Here is an 8498-nt window from a genome sequence, read left to right as displayed (position 1 = left end):
GCAGGATAGTTAAGTAATAAAATCATAATTTTCCATTGTTCTCTCTATGTATTGAGCTTTGGTGTTCCAGCCAAATAAAAGATAAGGAAGCAAGTCTGTTTACACAAACTTAGAACATGATGACATCTGATATCACCTTTAAGTTCAACCCATTGTAATAGGCTGTGGTTTCAAAGCACAAAATCAGCTACTTCATATACACAAATAAGCACGAAAATGGAATTTCTCAAATATTTTATACTCTGCAGTTGGTATAACAAGTCATTTAAAATACATTAATGGAAAAACTGTTTTACAGTGTACTGTCCCTTTAATAATTTTAGCTCAGTGCCCCTTTAATATAAAAATATATTGATTTGACAAGGTTGGTGTTAATGAATTCTCTACTCCATATGTTGATGTAATGAATGGGATTGAGCATGCAATTCGAATCTAATATGTTATTTAAGGATATCCTAAGAATTATTTAATTTTCATCTATTAAAGGGACATGAAGCTCTAAATGTGTAATTGTATACTTTTTGAAACTATGTACTACTGTTATCTGAACACATGATTTTAACTTTTGACCCAATGCCAATTTATGCATAAAAAAACAGCCGGATAATACCAGTAATGCATTGTTTAACCTAAACCAAAATCAATATGTTTTTAGAAGAACTAAAACAATAGACTGAACCAATGTAGCTCATAAAATGTTTAAACAAAACAATAAAATCACGTTTACAAATCATTCAATGTAAGATTTAGTTGGCATGTCCCTTAAATGACGTGATCAATTTCAAAAATGGAATCTATATTTTTAAAAACAAATCATATGCAAAAGTGTGTGATTTTTTTCAAAATGTATACAAATAAGATTAAGCAATACACAAGGGAAGAATATAAATTGGACATTCAAAGAATCTTACATTAAAATTAAGATATCCAGAATAGATGGGATATTTTAAATTTGAAAAAAATTCAGAGTAGTCTTACAATGTAATCCTATGTTTTTTTTTTTTATTCTTATTTGTAAATATTTTATAAATCCATTTTGCAGATACATATAAATATTGAACAATGTGGATTTAGTATGTAATGTTCTGTCCATGTTTCTAAGACAAATGTCAATTAAAATGAGACATACCATACTGTGACAAGCCCTGGCTTGAGGATCCAGCACCAATATCCAGATCTGTAATATATTAAATGAGGATTGGATATCATTAATACAAATCATGCCATGTTTAAAATCTTTACATTATTAGCAAATCAATTAAAAACTATTAATCTTTTGGTAGTCCCATGAGTTAATTGTTTCCTCAATTAAATTCATGATAAATATATCCTGTACTCTTATTTTCAATCAGTTGTGTTGTTTACTGTAGCTTTAATTATTTTTTTGTGTTATTTCATTCTCATCAATTGATGGGCATATGTTATTTTTTTTTTGGATTCTGCTATTTTTTTTTATTATGTATAATACTGAAAATAAGAATACTCTATTCTTCACATATATAATAATTCACATTTCATTTTGACCAACATGTATAAAGCAATGCCACTTACAGCAAACCCATGTTAACGTGTATGCGCAATTCTAATTTTCGCGATCATTGCGCAATGATTCCAAGCGGAATTACGCATCTGTCATTTGACCAACATGTATAAAGCAATGCCACTTACAGCAAACCCATGTTAACGTGTATGCGCAATTCTAATTTTCGCGATCATTGCGCAATGATTCCAAGCGGAATTACGCATCCGTCATTTGACCAACATGTATAAAGCAATGCCACTTACAGCAAACCCATGTTAACGTATATGCGCAATTCTAATTTTCGCGATCATTGCGCAATGATTCCAAGCGGAATTACGCATCCGTCATTTGACCAACATGTATAAAGCAATGCCACTTACAGCAAACCCATGTTAACGTGTATGCGCAATTCTAATTTTCACGATCATTGCGCAATGATTCCAAGCGGAATTACGCATCCGTCATTTGACCAACATGTATAAAGCAATGCCACTTACAGCAAACCCATGTTAACGTGTATGCGCAATTCTAATTTTCGCGATCATTGCGCAATAATTCCAAGCGGAATTACGCATCCGTCTTTTGACCAACATGTATAAAGCAATGCCACTTACAGCAAACCCATGTTAACGTGTATGCGCAATTCTAATTTTCGCGATCATTGCGCAATGATTCCAAGCGGAATTACGCATCCGTCATTTGACCAACATGTATAAAGCAATGCCACTTACAGCAAACCCATGTTAACGTGTATGCGCAATTCAATTTTCGCTCTGTGACGCATATTCTGTAGAGCGCAAGAAACATCATTCCTATTTCATGTGTCACTAATCTAAAATCAGATATCTAAACATCATATGTAATGTATGTTGTGAGATCTGTATAGGTTTAGTATCTGACTATATACACATTTTCTAAAATTCTAATCAAATAGTAAGATATTATATGAAGTTGGATAGTTACCTGGTTCAGATTCTCTTTCATCTCCTCCCAGGCCACCGGACGGAGAAGCAGCTGCCCTGGCCCCCGCGTCAGGACTTTCAGATCCCGCAGCTGGGAGGGAAAAAGAGGAGGCCGAGGATGGCGAGGATCTAAATCTTTTGGGGACCCGGAGATTGAGGAGCTCGCATAAAGTCACCTCATAAGGGAGTAGGTATAGTTTCCGCGGGGCATTTCTTTGGCCCCCTTTTTTACGGGCTTGTACCCAGTCCCTTATGAGGTTGACTTTTTTTGTCAAGCACAACCTCATATCTCCGAATCTCCTCATGATTTGATCCTGGCTCCTCTGGACGCCACACACCAATTTAACCGCATTGGTGATAGACTCCCAGAGGGCCTTCTTAACAGGCGCATCTGTCGACCTCCTCTTGTTCCCAAACAGCTGGGGATAAAAGTCCTTGACGGCGTGGACCAGTGCAGCGCTCTCCTGCTTGGTGAACCTGGGAGATGACATGCCTGCTGGGTTGTCCAATAAATATATTATAATAATATAAACTGCCTGCAGGCATTAGAGAACTGACAAAGATGGCAACGTGTAATGGACTTTTATATGGTGAAGTAAACATGAGATGCACCATGGGACAAGTTATCTGTACATCTGATTGGATAAAAGTTTGAAATATTGTTAGAATGTCTGTGAGACCATCCTGACTCAAGTTTTGTTTGTGTGATGAACTCTGATTGGCCGTTCCTTAATGTTTCATATCTTAGTAACTTCCTTACACATACCTCCTGGTGGTGCTGTTACTTCATTTTTCATGTAGACTTATTTGTAACTCATGGGCCTGTCATGCGGATATGTGTGACGCAGATTTAATATCCGTGATCCGTTAAATATTAATGTTTACATTATCTTTAAAATCTAATACTGTCACATTATTAAATGTTGTATACATTTTTCGGTTTAATAACGGTCTGTTTCTTTAATACAAATACACATTTAATATTGTATGTCTTTTTTGTTCATAAAATCAATTTGTTGACTTATTGTGAAGTATTGACATTGCTCTATTAAATGTATTTCATAATGCACATTGATTGTGTGCTATTGCGTGACATTAGACTCTAATGTTTAAAGATGCAAATCTGGTGTTTCAAGATCCGTTTCCCACGCAACATTTCTGAATGTTCAAATTCAGGTTATAATGTCAGTAACTTGGATAATCTGTTTATAGATGTTAAACTACAGGTTTGTTTGTTATTAGTAAATAAACCTCGAGCTTGTATTTGTCTGAACTGCTCATATATGTTATTGTGCAATGGCGTCTTTATTTTTAAATAGACATTACAAACAAACAATTGTATCAAATGATCTGTAGAGATAGAAAATTGTTTAGACTTTAAAATGTAACTCAATTTATCTTAGTATTTAGATATCCTCAACAGAAGAAATTTAAATGCACATGGTTGAGCCAATCACATAAGGCATCTCTGTTCATCCACCAATCTTCATCTACTGAGCCTATCTCGATATGCTTTTCAAGCAAAGTATGTCAAGATAAGAAGAGAAGTAAATACACTCTTTAAATCTCTTAAAGGGACACTGTCCAAACAAATTTAGCGTTCGTGATTGAGATTGAGCATGAAATGTTAAGCAACTTTATAATTTAATCCGATTCTCAAATGTTAAGAATTATCTTGTTATCTTTCTTTGCAAATCAATAATGATTTTAGATTACGGACAATTTTTGCAAAAAACCTGGGTTGTCCTTGATGATTGTTGGATAAATTAATCCAACCAAAAAAAACAAGTTCTGTCCAGAGTACTGAAGCAAATAAATTATCAATTTAATGCCTTATTTTTAAAGTAATGATAGCAACATCACGAGGAACATTGATAATATGAGACAATTTATAAAGTTGCTTAAAATAGAATACTCATTCAGAATGTATAAATCATTAATTTTTTTAACTGTCTCCCTTTAAGTATATTTTGAGTTCATGTCCCTTTAAAGAGACATTTCACAATAATGCTTGAAAAATCATAAACCTAGGCACCTTCCTTTTGCTAAATTAGTATAACATATGAGTAAAGCATATTTAGATTAACTTCTGGATTGTTTTACACACTGACTGAAATATATATTGTAATGGATGTATTTCACAGTCTTCAGCTTAGAGGGACATTAAGCTATATGTTATTTATGCATTTTGGATAAGATTATAATATTTGAACAACTTAATATGTTTTGGTATTCAATCATTAGATTGTAATTATATATATTCTTGGATTAAATACATATCTACATAGGCTATTTTGATGCTGATTGTTGGTTGCACATAGATGCCTTATGTAATTGACTACGATATGTGCATTGATGTATATTTTTCGAAGTATATTTAAAGACTGAATGTAATTCTATAGTACTTTCTAAATATGTTTCAATTCTTTTATGATTTTTAAAAATCAATACACAATATACTTTGTGAATGTCCCTTTAAGGACAAAAACATTCGGAATGTTGATTTAACATTGTCGAAAGAAACTAAAGGGGAATGAAAATTATATATAGATATGTGATGTCTAACCCAAGAGGTAAGATTTTAAAAACTACATAATATTAATAACTATAGTTAAATGTCCCTTTAAATGACTCCACTAGAAAATAAAATCTATTAACATGGCATCCAATAACTAGCTTGTGAAAAATATGAAGTTAAATGACCTACCATTTATAAATGTAAAAATTTATAAATTTAATAAAATAATGTTTTGAGATACCTAAGGAAGATACAACATCTTATAAAATTAATTTTACATTCAACAACACTGTCACTTTAATGTAAGTGAACCACTTCCCCTTCTTAAAAGTGAAATGAAAAAATTTAGGTCAAATTCTGACTACATATCCGAAATTATTTTAACATCTAAGAATTTCAAAAGAAAAGCATCGATGGATCTCACTCACCAATTAATTTAAAAAAGATAGTTTAATTTAATATTCTCTGAATCAGTGGATTTTCTAAAATTAATGCATAATTTGATCTTATGCATGTGCTTGTCAAATAGACAACTACCAGTCATGGGAGTCAAATTGTTTTTTATTGACAGATTATATGGATATTTATTATAATCTGTTCAAAAGAGTGTATTTAATAATAAAATGTTGATTATTACCATTTAAAAATAAAAAGTTTTTTAAACAAAAACAAAAACAAAAAAATATTCCTGGAAGTCATCAGATGACAATCTGAAATTAAAAAACAAAAGTTTACAAAGTTAATACACACGTTGTCAAATATTCATAAAATACATTTACAATCATCTTGTGTCTATGCTCTAACTTTGTGCAACATTTTATCAAGATATTTATGATTTAAATTTAAAAATAAATAAAATAAACATACACCATTATATTGTGTAATAAAAATTAAATTTAAATATCAGAATTTCTAATTATACATAATAATGTATATCACATTTCAATAATAAATATATATGTATGCTGAACATAAATGTAATATTTCATGTCCATTCAAATCCCTCTATATCAACTATAATATGTATTCCTTTTTCTGATTGTGATACCTAAATATCTAATTATGAACTAAGTATGACTAATGTATGTAAGCTACTAATATTCGACATTCTTCCTGTGATTCTTAAACCAACCTGGATAATGCATGGTCTTTGAAAGTCAATTCAGGGGTAAACAGTTGATCTTCAATAGGTGTCTTATTCATCATTTCATAAATAGAGGACTGAAAATCCAATCTAAAAAAGTAAAATCATCTAAGTGTCTGATTGTGATACCTAAATATCTAATTATGAACTAAATATGACTAATGTATGTAAGCTACTAATATTCGACATTCTTCCTGTGATTCTTAACTAGCATGCATTGGTAAACCAACCTGGATAATGCATGGTCTTTGAAAGTCAATTCAGGGGTAAACAGTTGATCTTCAATAGGTGTCTTATTCATCATTTCATAAAATAGAGGACTGAAATACCATCTAAAAAAGTAAAATCATCTAAGTGTCCGATTGTGATACCTAAATATCTAATTATGAACTAAATATGACTAATGCATGTAAGCTACTAATATTCGACATTCTTCCTGTGATTCTTAACTAGCATGCATTGGTAAACCAACCTGGATAATGCATGGTCTTTGAAAGTCAATTCAGGGGTAAACAGTTGATCTTCAATAGGTGTCTTATTCATCATTTCATAAAATAGAGGACTGAAATACCATCTAAAAAAGTAAAATCATCTAAGTGTCTGATTGTGATACCTAAATATCTAATTATGAACTAAATATGACTAATGTATGTAAGCTACTAATATTCGACATTCTTCTTGTGATTCTTAACTAGCATGCATTGGTACACCAACCTGGATAATGCATGGTCTTTGAAAGTCAATTCAGGGGTAAACAGTTGATCTTCAATATGTGTCTTATTCATCATTTCATAAAATAGAGGACTGAAATACCATCTAAAAAAGTAAAATCATCTAAGTGTCTGATTGTGATACCTAAATATCTAATTATGAACTAAATATGACTAATGTATGTAAGTTACTAATATTCGACATTCTTCCTGTGATTCTTAACTAGCATGCATTGGTACACCAACCTGGATAATGCATGGTCTTTGAAAGTCAATTCAGGGGTAAACAGTTGATCTTCAATAGGTGTCTTATTCATCATTTCAAAAATAGAGGACTGTGAAATACCATCTAAAAATTAGAAAATAATCTAAGTGTCTCCAATAGGATGCCTCCACAGCCTTATTCTATCAAATAGTTTGCACTTACCATGTGAACATGTCTTTGTATGGTTTTCAAGGTCAGCAGATTTGAAAGATAATGCCAGACATGATCCCATTGGTATTCTTCAATTTCAATCTTGTCTTTTTCCACTGTCAGTCTGGGAATTCTTCACTGTCATTCTTCGAATTCTTCCCTTTCAGTCTTTACATGAAGTCATCTCCCTAATGGCATAAAATTGTTTTTTAAAATTACTAATACAAGTGTGTGAATCAGTTCTGTACCCCTCTCCCACCCCCCATTTCTGAATATATTTCTGTCACTAGCTTACTAAGCATGTGTAGCATCTTGTGTTATGTTCTATCAAGTGTGAAGATGAGTCATATTGAGCAGAACAAACCTCTAATGTGTGACATTGAACCATAGTCATGCTAGAGGATAGTTATGCTAGAGGATCCCTTTCTGAGTATTTACATTTTAAGTAATGTGTAAACTAAATACTAGTTTAGAAAATGTATGCCATATGATGTATTTGTGTACAATTCATGCCAGCAACAGTCCATACATTTATACTTACCAGCTGATGTCCTCTTTAAAAAACAGGTGGCAAAGACTCGCTACAGGACCCAATGACCAGAGCATCACCTATATTAAGAAATCAAACACATTTTTAGCATTTGATGAACAATCCTAACATGTTTGCACAATTATCTACTTGTCATTTCCCTAGCGTTCACATCTATTGACAATACTCCAGTCTAACTTCTATTATTTACCGTCTAAAGTGGCGGTTGATGATGTCTGCTCTGACATTGAGCCCCTCGTCCCGGAATGGCCCCTCTAGAACAGGATCATCCTCCTCATCTCTGAGGAGGTTTCGGTGCGCCTGGAAGCCCTGCAGCATCCCAGCCCGCTGTGCAATATTATGCACGACACTACAGGCTATAACGATCTTAGCCACCTTCTTTGGGTTGTACTGGAGGGCTCCTCCCGACCTGTCCAGGCACCTGAACCTCATCTTCAGGAGCCCGAACATTCGTTCAACCACCGCCCTGGTTCTCTTATGAGCCCTATTGTAGCGCTCCTCAGAAACATCAGTCGGGCTACGCAAGGGGGTAATAAGCCAAGGCCGGCTCATGTACCCAGAATCACCTATAAATTATGAACAGAACATAATTCAAACTGAATCATCAAAATAGTATTTTGAGTCCAATAAAAGTTTTTGTACACGATAATCCACTAACAAATGTTTATTTTTTAAAA

This window comes from Bombina bombina, chromosome 6 (assembly GCF_027579735.1).
Source record: "Bombina bombina isolate aBomBom1 chromosome 6, aBomBom1.pri, whole genome shotgun sequence".
Classification (NCBI taxonomy): Eukaryota; Metazoa; Chordata; class Amphibia; order Anura; family Bombinatoridae; genus Bombina; species Bombina bombina.
This window is presented reverse-complemented; position numbering follows the sequence as displayed.